This window comes from Molossus molossus, unplaced genomic scaffold, assembly GCF_014108415.1.
Source record: "Molossus molossus isolate mMolMol1 unplaced genomic scaffold, mMolMol1.p scaffold_m16_p_1, whole genome shotgun sequence".
In the NCBI taxonomy this organism is placed as follows: domain Eukaryota; kingdom Metazoa; phylum Chordata; class Mammalia; order Chiroptera; family Molossidae; genus Molossus; species Molossus molossus.
The window spans coordinates 108,539,707-108,555,249 of record NW_023425344.1 but is presented as its reverse complement, the minus strand read 5'-3'; the positions used below and the strand labels follow the sequence as shown (position 1 = coordinate 108,555,249).

Sequence of the window (15,543 nt, the reverse complement as noted above, 5' to 3'; positions counted from 1 at the left end):
AGCATTCACTCTGTGCCTGGCCTCACTTTTTAAGTTTGCTGCCCCCCTCATTGTATAGTCTTGACTACTCTTTTCCTGAAAAAGAAATTCTCCTCTGCATTTCAACTTCATGTTTTTCTCCCCATCACCCTCTGCTTCGGTGGGGGAATATTCAGGGGGCTCTCGATGACCTTTACTATTACTCTGTTACTCAGGCTTTCGTATTTGTCCATCTGAATTAGGTTGGGAGCCTCAGAACAAGACTTCTGTCAGAGTATATTTATAACGTTTCTACAATTGTGTTTTATGGATTTTCAAGTATAATATTTATTTTGCTTTGTATTTATTTAATGTTATGTCAATACTCATACTCCCTTAGTTGATTCCAAAGAGAGGTCTGCATCAGAGTTGCAAAGAAAATCTTTACTGTGGAACGCATTTACTCTATCTCCTTATATAGTCTTTGTGAGCTACTGATACTGCAGACAAATACATTGTCAGCAGGGAAATAAATGCATTTGTCATATGAAGGCTCTACTTAAGGTTGAGACCACAGAAGACGACACATCAAATTGATCAAAATGGAATGTGACCCTTGAAGTGATTTTTTTTTAGTTCTCCCAGGAGTAGTTTATCTATCTGTGTCCTCATTTTATCTGGGGCAAGAGATACATGTCCAGTTTTATGGAGAAAGTAGCAGGTAATCCCTCCCTTTTGTAATTCTTGAAATGGTGCTTATCCATGGAAATAACATGATTTATTGCCAGATCCCCAGGGTTCCCAAGGGTGTAATGCAAAGGCACCGAACTCAACAAGGAAGCTTCAGTGATGGAAAACCGTGATATGACCCCTTTTATTGTGATAACCAAACTTGCACATGAGTGACAGAGATTGGATTAGACTGTTTGCACATATTTGTTCTGAAACTAGCCTGTAAACCCAGATTTAGTTTTTTCTTCGGGCGTTTCTTCATTTATGTAAAGGGCACCAGCATCTTCCACTTGACTCTGTGCCCCACCCTATATCTCATGGACCACCTTGGCATTAATTCGACTTCTGAAAAATCCTTTCTTGTAACATGTCAGGAGATAACCAGAGACGCACAGCCAAATTGTAAAGGAGCACTTTATTCACCGGCAGGCTGCAGGGGATAGTCTCCCCAAATCACAGCCCCGAGCCTTCTTTGTTGCCCACTTTTAAAGGCACAAACTACAAAAAAAAAACAACTACATTCTTGGTGCCACTGTTGGCACTGATAAGGGGGGAAGTGATACAGAAGGGACGAGAGGAGCTGTTACAGAGGTCAGGGCGACCGACGGACGGACGGTTAATCTCTCTCTCCATGGTTCCTCTGAGTGTCCCAAGGCCATCATTAACCCCCTTATCTTCAAAGTTTTCTCTGGGTTTCTCAAGGCCCTCATGTTTACAGAGAACCGCCAGGGTTTGTATGCACAGTAACTGAGGGTCAGAATGGAGTTACCTCACCTTGATGTGTCTCCTGTTTACCTCACTCCTAGTTTTAAGCCCATTCCGTCTTCCACCGGTTGTTGAAATGGTGAACTGTTCACCCCATTTCACATAAGTTCCTCCTTACTCATTGTTTATACTCTGCCTGGATAAACTTTAAATACTTTTAAATATATCAGCAGTATTTAAAAAAAAAAAACAAACAAACACGTAATATTAAAACCACCTGTGTACTCAATAGGCAGGTTGGGGGGGGGGGGACATAAATAGACCCAGTTGAAATTTGCTATGTATCTGCTCTCCATTTCTCTACTCTGGAAATAAACACTCCCCTGAACATGGTGTTTATAAGAATGTTCTTTCAGTAAAGCAAGTTTGATCATATTAAGTCTCTGCTTCAGCATTTCGATATGTTACCCTGCTTTTGGGGGGGAAAAAAAAAAAGCTTTGCCATGGCCTCCCACAGTCAGACCCCCGACTGGGGCTCTCCAGCCTCATCAGAGCCATTCCCTGTAAAGCCCAGAATGCCCTTCTCCCCCCTCTAACCTTCATGCCTAGTGCAATCCCACAAGCATACTAAGCACTCCATAATTGCTTGCAAATTGGATAAGCACATGAATGATGGTCAGACACTGTGTTGAGACACAAACATGAAAAAGTTACAATCACTGTCCTCTATAGTCAGTAACCAGTGATAAGCGCCTGAAACGGGCCAGGGGATGGATGTGAAAATAAATAATTGCAACTGAATTCGATAAGATCTATAACAGAAGTCCGGATGAGCATAGGGACGGAACACCGAAGGGTGTAATCAGATCTTCGGGGTTGGAGTGGATAAAAGAAGGTTTCACTGAAGAGGAAGTGTTTTGGTTGAAGCTTGAAGGATGAATAGGATTTTTCAGGGCACAGAGGAGGAAAGTGTTTCGGGCAAAAAAGCAGCACGTGCAAGTCCATGAAACCCGCAGGCCTGCCGAGAGCCCGAGGAGCCAGAGCGCCCGGGGCAGCCAGGCCAGTGGGAGACCAGGGCGAAGAGCCAGGCGGCGACCAGACCGGGGAGGGCGCTGTCCGCGGCAGCAGGGGGAAGTCCAGCCATTCTCATCCTTGAAACCCAGGGTGTTTCTTCTATGCCAGACACGGGCCAGGCCCAGAGGCGCATACAAAGATGAGTAAATTGACCCACCTACCCTTACAAGCTTATCTGATAAGGAGATACATCCATGATGAGATTTTATTTTATTTTATTTTATTTTACCATTTTCTCCATTGCCATGTCTCTGGAATGGCTAGATCCTAATGAGATCGTGGTTTCGTATCATGTTTTGTACATTATAAAGTCACTGGGCAGCAGCCATAAACCAGAGGGGCCCCCATGCCAGGCTTGCAGAGTGACTGCTGTCGCACCGGCTTCGAAGCGTCCAGCGTGGCAGAGCCGCACGCACGATGGCGCGATGCCAGCCTCCGCTGCAGGACGGGGACCTGCGCTGACCCTCTGCCCGAGCCAGCTGCTGTGAGAGACGCTCACCCGGGTGATTCAGCCCCTTGTTTGTAGTGATTACGGAAAACCATTACTTTAGCGTAAGGAGAGAGGGTCCTCTTCCTCAGGAAGATGTCAGTGCTCCTGAGAGGGTGTAACACGGTCAGCATTATGCACCGTTCACATAATACCCACCACCACCCCCGGACGTGGTACACAGGAAGGAGAGAGCTAAGGGTCACTAAATACCTGACTAGAGTTGCTGACAATGGCAATATATAAACGAGATGTTGAAGTCTGAACAATGAACTATTAATTTTGTCTGTCTCATGATTCCTGTATCTCAAAAAATATGGAAAAGTTCAAACAGTGTTACATTTATTTAAAGGGGTATTGCTTTCGTACTGGTGTCTGACTGGGTATGGGCTTGTCCTGCTCCTACTGAGCTTTGGGAGCATACACCAGGCACACTCGTATGGCCGGGTGATGTCGCTAAGGCCAGCTTGACCCTCAGCTGTCTGCACAGCTCCTCTCAGGGACGGAACAGGGACTGCGGAGGAATGTCTGGGGCAAGCATTCCTTCCAGCACGGTGAACCTTTTCATTCTCTGCCTTAGCAGACGTCAAGTGAAATAAAATACAAAAGTCTGTACCTTCAGTTCTGATTGGTCTGAACCGGTTCTACAGAAGGGCATCGGAGATATGGGCCCTTGCTGCTCTGCCTCAAAAGCTAACCTATTGGAAAAGCAGGTCTCGGTTACAGTCTAGTTTTCATGCCTTTTTGCAGTCCCCTCGGAGAAGGGCCTTTCTTCAGCCTAAGAAGATGATAGCTTTGCCCCTGAGCCTTTTGACATATATAAAGGTAAAGGTTTGAACAAAATAAGTGTAAGAATTTATTTTCCCTGGGAGGCAACAAAAAAGTTGCAGCTGCACCTGGAAGGTCTTTTTCTCCGGGTTGTAGCAGTTAACCTGAGAGGGGTGTAGCATCCTTCTTCACTCTCAGGTTGTCCCAGAGTTGTGGTTCTGTTGTTGCCTTTTGTTCGCTATGTACCCCTTTCTCCTATTCCCAGTAAGTATTGTTCTAGTCAAAGGCACAATACATTGAGAAGTAAATTGGTCACTTTTGCAAATAACATTTACTACTGCTTTATGTTAGTTGGATAATAAGATGTTGCAGTGGATAGGGGAAAATAGCATCTCTAATGAAATAGCAAGAGAAGTAAAGTGTTCAGATGTCTAGGGGTTGATGGCTTGAGAGAAATTTACCTATTTCTCTCTAAGGTGTGAATTTCCTGGAAGAAGAAGTGGAAAGGAGAAATAATCAAAATTGTCATTTGTCAGCAGTGACATTCCATCCAAATACTTTGCAATTTTATTTCAGTCTAATAAAATATCTTTATGGTAATTGTTCAGATTAGATTCTGAATTGTGTTTCATGTTCTACAGATTTCAATTTATCATTTATATATATATATATATTTTTAAATTTTTTTCTTTATTGATTTTAGAGAGAGAGAGGAAGGGAGAGAGACAGAAATAGAAACATCGATGAGAGAGAACATCAGTTGGCTGCCTCCTGCATGCCCCTCACTGGGGATCTGGCCCACAACCTGGCATGTGCCCTGACCAGGAATTGAACCTGCGACTTCTTGGTGCATGGGTCGACGCTCAACCACCGAGCCACACCTGCTGGGCTAGATACATATATTTTTTAAATAGTTTATTGTTTCTGCTTTAAAACATTATACAATATATAAGTAGTGAAAAAGAAATAAAGATATAATGGTTGGAAAGAAAATATATTCTAATTATTTCAAATGCTGTGATTTTCAAAATATGAAAGCCCCCCTCCCACCACCAAATGTACAGACAGATTATCAGAATCTGTTTGGGAGCTGAACAAGATGGCTGGATATAAAATCAATGTACAAAGTCAATTGCATTTCTGAATGCCACCACAAACTGTAGGGAAATATAACTGAAAATAAAGTTTTTAATGATAATAGCTTCAAAAAAGACTACTTAAACTGGGGTTAATCTAAAAATAGTGTATACATTTTTGAAATACTGAAAGCTATTTAGAAATACCTAAATGAGCACCAAAATTCTCCCAAACTGACATAATGTCAGTGCAATTTCAGTCAAAGTCTAACATGATTATTGTGTGTGTGTGCGCGCGTGTGTGTGTGTGTGTGTGTGTATGTATCTTGACAAGTTAATCCCAAATACATGTGGAAGAACCAAGGACCAGGGGTCGTAAAAAGTAGGTGATGTTTTCTTTGTTCACAGATTCTTAAAGGAAAAGACAGATAGATAACGTTCTCTTGATTTACCAGACACAAACACATGGAAATAAAACACTGTAGCATCCACACAGGAATAAACAAACTGACCAGTGCATCAAAACAGAGACTAGAAGAGGAGTCATATAGATTTATAAAAGTTAAATTTAAGATTAAGTTGATATTGCAGGTTAGTAAGGATAGGATGGAATTTTCAAAAAGTTATATTGTGTTATTTCTCTAGGAAAAAACACACACCAATTGACCCATATTTTATACCCTTCAAAAATAATATTAGGTGGAAGAAAAAAATTGCAAATTTATAAAATATATAAAGAACATATGTATAACATCAGAATATGGAAGAATATCTCCATAATTTCAGAGTAAGTGGCACTTTAAGAATGCACAAAAAGCAAAAACCGTTGGTAGTGTCTAGAATTTCTTTTTGTTTTCTTTTTATTTTTTTGAAAAGCTAGGAAATGAGTCTTAAAAATCAATAAGAAAAAAGCAAGGAATTTTCAGGTACTTCACAGAAAAGAAAACTTTAATGGCAAATGAGCTTCTGAGAAAAATATTGAATTTCATTATTACTCAACCTTCCAGTTGAATAATGTAACTTAATCAATGTAATTGAGTAGCTTTAATTGAGTGATGTAAATAAGTGCCGCAATGCACTATAATTTTTCCACTACCAGGTTAGCAGAATTGAAAGGTGTGATGATGTCGAAGTTTGATAGGAATGCGAAGCAATGCAGACATGTGTATAGTAATAGTAGATGTGTCGCTTGGTGTGGCTGCTGAGAAAAACATTTCCCTCTTATCTGGTCAAGTGTCACACGTGCACACCCAGTGAACTAGCCATAAAGCTTCTGGGTTTACACAATAGAAAATCTTGTACATACGAGCCAAGTCATGTGTGGAACTGTTTAATGAGAGCCAAAGACTGAGACAATACGAATGTCCTCAAGAGTCTAGTGGATAAATTAATTGTGGTTTATTCAAATAGCAGAATATGACACAGCTGTGAAAACTGAGTGACACGCAGCTACTTGCACAACAGGGATGATTCTCTCAGGGATGTAGATTTACACGAAAATCAAAACTTGCAGAGAATACTTACAATACAAGTCAGTTATTTTGAAGTCTAAAATCTGCAAAGCTAATTATCTGGTGATGCAAATTTATCATGTAAAAAGTATAAAGAAAAAGAAGGAAATGTTAAGCAAAAACTTATAATAATGTTAGCCCTCAGGAGTCAAACACATTTTAAAGGTCAAATTTGTACTTAAGTATATATTTTTTAGTCTGTTTGGTAGATAAACTGATATGTTGGTGTTCACTGCTTTCTATTTTTTTTACATATGCACATATTGTATGCATGTAATATGAATTTTATTTTTTAATACTTATTTTTAAAACCAGTAAAATATGCCATAACATATATAAACAAATTGAAATTGGTTGAACATCACAGAATGTGTGTGAAAATTTGAATATGTATTTAAGAATTTTAGAATCTGAATAGTACTTGCTAAAACTTCCAATGTCAAGGAAAAACACTTTGTCAGTATTTGATCAAAATAAACATATTCAGTCCAAATTTTCCACAGCCGGATCATAGAAATTAGAATCTTTAACCATTGAATTAGGATCTAATTGTGAGATAAATGGTAATACTATCCAAATGTTGCTCTCTGGATCTCAATGACCGTATGCCAAATGAGTACAAGTCATTCTATGTACTAACTGCACTGGAAGAATATGTATTCTAACCTTCCCCTAACTCAACTCCTGGAGGAGGCAACCCTGAATAAACTGGACGTTTTGTTTACTTTTTCTTTTCATTTATTTATTTTCTTTTAGAGTGAAGGGGAGAGTTGGGAGAGAAATATAAGGCATGGATGTGGAATGAAAGTCTTAGGGGTTCTTTCAATCTCTCAGGCTCTCAGTAATTACAGTGTTCTGAAATAGAGTGGATAAATGTTATGTAAGAAAACACATCTGTGAAAATAAATGCACTTTTGAAAACTTCATTGTAGGTGGTATTAACCAAAATATTGATGGGTCTGTGCATCTGGGCTGGCAGAATGGTAAAACCATGCCTGAAATGCTTTCAGAGGAAGTTGGATGGATTTCACGATTCTTAATATGTGTTGTGTGTTGGTTTACGCAAGCTAAGGATTCTAAGAGAGAGAGAGAGAGAGATATATACATATATACAAACATATATGTGTGTGTGTATACACATACCACATACACACATATGTATCTCAAAATCAAATATATATATACACACATATATATACACACACATATATATGTACATATACATATATATTTTTTCTTTTTTCAAATAGAGCATATTTTTCTTTCAGCATCTAATGTTCTGAGTGTCCAAACTGTAGGGCATATTGAAGGAACAAAGTACAAAGTGTAACATGAATATACAGTCGGGTCAATGCTGTTTGGTTATGGTTGTTTCCTGGTCCTCACTGACCACTTACTGGTGAGAAAGACCAGACTGCTAAAACATCTGAGAAAATATAGCTATGATTACAACTCTGAAACTGTAAAAAAGCACGTGTCTCAGTGAAAGTAGAAATATCAAGAGAAATTTGAGCCTGGCCGTCGAACAGCCAAGATCAGAGGCAGAAGGAGAGGGATCAGAGCCGCTGCGGAGGGATCGCTAAGGAGCTGGGCCCCGGAGGGCGGCTTGGCCTCGCGGACGGCGTCGTGCCTGCGCTTCTGTGGCGCGGCCGCTGTCCGTGCAGGCCTTTTCCAGATCTATGTGTGCGGCAGCGCTTTTAACGTGATCTATATCTATGTCTAAATGATAGATCGATCGAGAGATAGATCAAGAGAGAGAGATAGAGAGAGAGAGAGAGAGAGAGAGAGAGAGAGAGAGAGAGAGAGAGAGAGAGGACATCAGATTGGATCTGTCGGTTAAATGCTAAGGCATGGAGACCCAGACTCTCTGAGGCCCCAGCTGGGGGGGTTAGCTGTGCTGGAGGAAAGGAAGGGGAAGGAGCAGGCCCCTCCGGGGACTGACAGCGAAATGCTGCCTTGGAGATGCCAAGCTCTCTCCTCCTTTGGGCTCCATCCTGTCCACGTGAATGGCATTTCCCTTGCCTTGAAAAGAGAGGGACAGTGAAGAGGTCAGTACATTCGAGACATTTCATGACCCTGCTTGGATAGATTCTGGTAAAGCTTAGGGATGAGACGTTTCTCTGTCCGAGAAGTGTCTGAACAGTGATGGAAATCAAAACCATTCCTGGAAGAACAGAGGCAGGAAAGTGTAGTTATTCAAAAATGTAGAATAAAATTTGGTTTGTAAACTAGAGATTGGATAAACTACATTTCTGGACAGAAATCCAAATAGTTTTACTTTAAGTATACCTGATTTTTAAAGTAAGACCTACAGCACTACGGATTATTCAGTGAGTACAGGAAGGTCTGATCAGGTGGGGGCTAGCCGGGGCGGCCTCTACATTGGCCACTCTTCTTCCAGGGCTGTTCCTGGACATTTAAAAAGAGGGTTTCAATGACAGTTTTTAAATCCTTAGAAAAGGAAGGGACAGTTTTTATTGTTCCCCATGGTGGACCAGGGCAGGGGCGTGTGGGGGTGCAGGGGGGACAGGAATGGAGTGAAAGAGCAAGAAATGGCTCCCCTCTCTAGAGAAGGACAGCCTGGACAGAGGCCCAGCGATCATTTTGCACTGTCCTAAATAGTTCCCTAAGAGATCGTTTGGGTCCTGGTAAACGGGAGGAATTCCAGGGGCAGCTGATATTCATAAGTCAGGAAGCCAAGTTCTTGCCTTCTAGAAAGTCTGCCCACAGGAAGCAGGGTCCAAAGTGAAATTCAGAACAGAGGCTTTGCAAAGCGGCGGCAGCACACCTGAAAATCAAAGCCTCAGGCTGAGGCTGCACCCGTAAGTCTGGAATTCGACACCAGGATCCGCGCATCCTCAGTCTAGGAGCACACATAATTTCAAACCGCTGTCCCTGTCTCTCCCATGTAGGAGCAAGGCTTTTGAAAAACGACTGCGATCTGTCTGAATAGAGGGGATGCACTTCCTTTTCAAGTGGAAAGAGCAGGCCAGTGCCTCCATGAGAAGCCATGCAAGATGAAAATGAAAAAAGTTATGGATTTTGATCTCTCTTCCCACATGTACACAGTTTGGGCTCCTGCTTTTTCTGTCGGGTTGGAGAGAGGCATTTTCTGTAGCAAACATAAATTTTTATATTGGTAATTTCGTGAACATAATTTGCAGCCAATGACCAGTATAACTTGTTTTCCCCAGAGGATGAATCTGTTGTAATTTGTCATCCCCGATGGTGCCAATTAAGACAACAGAATAAAGGAGTCTATGAGATGGGATATGTATACGTATTAACATATATCTTGACAATTATTCATTATATAAAATAGAGTTGATGTATTTTACCTTGGCAGCTGGTCGGAATTGTAAATGGAAAATCTTTGGTGGTTGATGGTATTATATGTTGCTTCCTAGGAGCCAGTGGTTAGTGCGCTCACATGAACTTCAGAAATTCTTCTTCTCTAACCGTCTAGGTTGCATTTTCAAACCAGTATCCCTGCCATGAATTTCGTGGTCTACTATCAACAGCTGTATCTGGAGAAAGCCTGTTAGGTGAACCCCGTGATTGTACAGTTGCAGCTGACAGACAGTTGCATTACCAGATAACCTATCACACTTTTAATTTTCAAGTCAGTAATAGCTGCCACATATGACTGTTTAAAAGGCTGACTGGGTTACAAACAACTGTTTGTCTGGAAGGGGGTTGTCTTTAGCACCTGAGAATATATTGTGATTCAAAAATGGCATTTCTACAAAATGTAAGTTGAATGATGTTCAGGCTTCATTTGTTTGCTTCAAGCAAGTTGTCCGCCACAAATAACTGAGGAACTAATAAAACAATAACCACAAACAATACCCCGTGAAGTAACCCAATTCTTCACAAATAGAAATGAAACAGATCACATATAAGGTTAATGAGGGATCAATATGAAAAATCTATTTTCTAAAGCCTTGTGGATAAAACACCATACAGTTCAGGTCTTTTTGCTTAATGCATGGGGATCATAGTACACATGTCATGAAGGTGTCAACGGTGGCAACCGCGGCATATGACACTGTCATTTGCATTCTGAAAACAGCACTTAACTGTAAATGTTCAGCGTCCTACAGGCATACCCATCAGCCCCGACCTTTTCTTTGGGATCAGAAATAGTAACTGAATGATGATGAAGCAGAATATTTTATGTAGCACTTTACACATAACATTTCACAGAATGTTTCATAGGCAATTATAGCCGCTTCATGCTTCCTTTATTACTATGACACTTCCAGTTAAGTGAAACAACCATTTACAACCAATAGAAGGTTGATATGTTTACAAGGTGCTTATTCCATCAGAATGTAAGGAAAGGTATATCAAGCAAAGAACTTGGACATTAAGACTTTAGGGGTGTGCCGTAACCCAAACTGGAACAATGCGAAGAAATACGTATCATGCCATTTGGGTCTGAAGCAGGATTTTGAACTCATATCAACATCTTACTGCAAGTCAAATCAACTAATATACATTAGACAGAGAGGGCTTCAAGGGGTAAACATTAGAGACAATTAAATGGATTGGTTATTTTCAGCAAATTTTTATGTTAAGCACTCTTTTCAAGTGCTTTTCATCTATCAACTCATTCAACCAGCACAACAACTCAATGATACTGAGACCATTACTACTCCATTTAACAGATTAGGGAACTGAGGCACAGAGAGGTCAATAATGGAGTCACGTGGCTAGGAAATAGTTTGCTTGTACCATTAAATAAGAGTCATTTGGTAGATTGCAATAAAGGAATCTAATTTTAACTTGTTCACACAAATTGCCAATTAAAAGGATGGAGGATTAAGTGGTACAATAACAGCAGCAGGATTTGAGGTGACTATAACTTTGCTGTAAGGTATAGGTGTTGAAATTTCCACAGAGAGAACAAGTCTTTTCTTCCTCAAACTCCTTGTTTAAATATGAAACCCAGTGAGGGAGAGCATGCAGTTCTGGAAACTTAATGAATTCTAAAATATATTGTAAAGAGGTCATAAAATTTGAAATTAAAAGACCAATTCTAGCCATTTGGCTTTCAGCAAAGTATGCAGCTTTATTATATGCCTCATTTAATAAAGGAAAATAACAATAATAATATTGTTTTCAAAGTTATTATCAGGATACAGTGAAGAAAAGACATGAAAATAATATAATTGGTAAAGGCCAACACAGAGAAGATATTTGTTAACTTCACTATTATCGCAATAGTATTTGTAGTTAATAAATACAAAATTGTATTAATAAATACATAATGACTGAGGAAGGTTTATTTCAGGACTTACGATGATAGAATCCTCAAATTACTTGACAAGGTTTACAGATTTAAACTCAATTACTCGAGTGACTAAAGGCCTTCTACAGGAAGCAGCCCAAGGAGAGCCTTTGCAAGAGCAAAGCCATCAATTACAGCTGGACCCAAAACGTGACCCTAGGTTTACCAGCAAAGGCAAAGGAGAAGTGCAGTGTGTTAGCCATCGTTTGAAATTCAATAAAGCAAAATGCATTTGCGTCTCTTATTTGAATCTTTCAAATAAAGGTATCTTTCTGGGTACCATATTATCTGGATAATAACCACTTTTCTGCAAAAACTATGTCTAGATAAATGAGTACTATTTAAACTGGGAGCATACAGTGAGCAAAGAAGATGCTGAATGATAACGCTTCAAATGATTACAACCAAGTCTGAAATATATATATAGCCTAAATTACCGCAAAATGTGAAAGACGAAAAAGAATGAAACTTTTTTCTGTATGACTAGACATGCCCAAGACAGATAAAGAAAAGAGGTAAATGTAAATAACACTGCAGTGAACATAGGGATGCATATATTCTTTCAAATTAGTGCTTTGGGTTTCTTCGGATATATACCCAGAAGCGGACTCACTGGGTCATAAGGAAGTTCCATTTTTAACTTTTTGAAGAGACTCCCTGGTATGTATGGTGCCAGGTGGGGACTGGAAATATCGGGGTGGGGGAACACTTTGTAAAGTAGACGATTGTCTAACCACAATGCTGTACACCTGACACTAGTACAGAATAATATTGAATGTAAAATATAATTGAAAAATAGAATTTGAGGGGAAGACAAGAGGTTAAGTGTCTAAATGGGTCACTGTGGGGGCCTTTGAAGCTTCAGAAAAGATTCTTGCATTAAAGGTCTCCTTCACTTGCTTAACCAGTTCTTATTCATACCTGGTCACACTTCCCTGCTCAACGCCTGTGAGGCTTCCCTCCGTTCGTTATTAACCGCGGCTGCAATGACATTTCAAAAACCTGGGCATGTACGTGGACTGAGAGGTCCCAGGTGGAGTCCCAGTCAGGGCACATGCTCCATCCCCAGTAGGGGGCGTGCAGGAGGCAGCCGATCAATGTTTCTCTCTCTCTCTCCCTCTCTCCCCCCCCAAAATTTTAAAATCTGAGGGTGAAAAGAGAGTTAAGTACTGTAGAGTCCAAGGAAGTAGATTTCAACATGGCTGAGGCACACAAATAAGTATTCTCTGAATTAGCACAGTTCAATTTGTTTTGTGGTGTAGTGGGGTATTTGCCTCCTGGGATTGTTTTTCACAGTCTTCTTGGCGGTGACAGGAGCCATGGGGGCGTCGACAAATAGGGGTGGCAGCAGCTACAGCAGTTGTTCTTGTTAATAGTAGTTGCCCTGCCTGCGGTAATCATAGTCACAGTGACTGTAATTTATTTTACTTTTCCAGTAATAGAAGAATCAAGGATTGTAATGATTGCTTTTACATAGTAACACATTCTTTTATTTTTCACTTTGTTCTTTGGGAACAATTTGAGACTTCACCTTTGAAATTTGGGAGAATTGTCATTCTGGAAAACTTTTTCCTGGTAAAAGGAAGCAGCAGTTAGTGATCCCCATGATCTTAAAACGGGGGTACAGAGGATGGAGAATAACTTTTTGCCAAATCTGTGTAGAAACATTCAGTGGCAAATATAGACCATCTGACTGTAAACACTAACAGCAGAATCAGTGTCTGAAATCATCTGTGGTTGTGCAGTTTGCAGCCTTGTCTAGGATTTGCTGGTGCTTTTCTCGGTGTTGTTTTGGAGAATGAATTTTGTATTGATTTAAAACTACCTTACTGACTTGAATTACTGCCTTCTTTATTCTTTAAATTCAGCAAAGTTTCTCCTATGAATACCCAGAGAACACAGAGTAGAGAAATAACTATCCAGAGCTACTATGCCTGAAAGAATATTTATATACAGAGTATAATTTAATTTTTTCCTTAAACTATCAGACTTAGAATTTTTCTATCCATTTTAATGGTAAAATTATAAAGGCATGTTGGTGAGGATCGGAAACAAAATAAATCATAGACCCTGAACAAAATAGTTACTCTTCATCTGTTTTAAGGATGTGATATTGGGCTTTGAACTTCAAGAGTGTCTTTGAAAATCTACAGGGAAATAAAATAAAAGCAATGACTGCATCACTTTATATAATATTTTTTAGTACATTTGAGCTATGTAACATTGCAAATGTACAAAATTCTGCTCGAGGCATAGGATATTTATTTTGAAAGCTATTGCTCGTCAAATGAGAAACAAGATGTAATCAACTATTAAAATACATGCTAAAGGTTTTCCTAGTTTAAATAAATTTTTAAGGCAAATAGCTAGAATTCAAATATGCCTTTGATGAAAACTATAAAGAAAGGAAAGGAAAGAAGACACTGCTAAAAAGACAAATTAATTTTAAAGTAAGTAACTGCAGATTTAGTTCTCCAGAAACTCACCTAGAAATTCCAGTTGAAAATCGAAACAATAAAGACCACAATATGCCAAGGAAAGCTTTATTTGGATCATGAAGTGAGATGACAAAGTTTTAACACATCTAGGAGTTTAAATCCTCCCCAATTTTGTGTTGTTTTTTTTAAAAATCTTGCTTGTTTTATCAATTATTGTGAAAATAGAAAAATGATCTATAGCAGCTGTAGATATCTAGTTAACTTATGATTGCCTAAACATTACAACTGCTTTTTCACAAAAAAATGTTTTGGATTTTATTTTGTCATAGTGTGTGTGTGTTCCTATGCATATGTGTCCATTTGCGTACATGTTCTTAATTGTGCATTTCTTAGATTAATATTAAGATGAGTTATCATTCCCTGAGCTATTCTGCTTTTAGACCTAAAGACTTGGAGACAAGAAGCCAATACAGGATTAACAATTTGTCATGGATAATCCACAAAGCAAATAAACCCAGTGTGAATAATTGCAAGTGGGTAAGGTTGTAACATGGGAGCGATTGAAATTTAATTCAAGAGGATGTTCTCCATAGTAAATTCCCTCTCGTTGCCCAACTGCTAGGAGAGGCTAGCACTGATAAGCTGAGAGGCATTTGTGCATTATCAATGTTTTTACTATCTCATCTGCAAACATACAATCTTTATCTTTTTGATGAGGTGCTAACATTATAAAGACTTGAGTAATGTGAAAAATGTGCAAGTTTTTCCATGGGTGCTGAGCCTCCTTTCAACTTTGAAAAAAAGGCCTGAAACATTTTCTCCATTGTAGTAATGGAAAAAGATATAAAATGTATACAACCCAGCCAGTGTGGCTTAGTGGTTGAACATCGATCCGTGCACCAAGAGGTTACCAGTTCGACTCCCCGTCAGGGCACATGCCCAGGTTGGGGGCTCGATCCCCAGTGGGGGTTATGCAGGAGGCAGCTAGTCCATGTTCTCTCTCATCGATGTTTCTACCTCTCTCTTCTTCTCCCTTCCTCTCTAAAATCAATAAAGGAAAAAAAAAATGAACACACACACATATATGAAGACATGCATGTGTAGTTTCTAAAATACCCTAAACTGAGATTGTAGTTTAAGAAAATGAAATGAAACAATGAAAATACATTCATTAGTAAGATGACTTGCATGTTTGGCTAGTGCTAAAATAGCAAGGGCTCACTAACAGCAGGTTGGATGCTAGAACTACTGATAGGACTAGAGCAGTCTGTTCAGCCTAATCATCTCTTCCAGATAATAGTCACTTCACCCTCAGTTACAGTTGTTCATAATACAGATTTCTGATTTGATGGTCTGCAGGGTGCTACCAAATCCTATGCAAATTGGTGACTTAATCCAGACCCAGCTATTGTTGAGCAGACATTAGGACATTCATTTTGTTCCTTTTTTTTTTTTTAGCTGCTATAATATTCTATTTTCAAAATTAGACTGCAACTGAGTT

At 39.5% G+C, this 15,543-nt stretch overlaps 1 protein-coding gene across 2 annotated transcripts in view; it reads left to right on the top strand.

Moving 5' to 3' along the window:
• PLXDC2 (plexin domain containing 2) overlaps positions 1–15,543 on the top strand; it is a 418,222-nt gene that overhangs the window by 279,396 nt on the left and 123,283 nt on the right. The window lies entirely within an intron of this gene.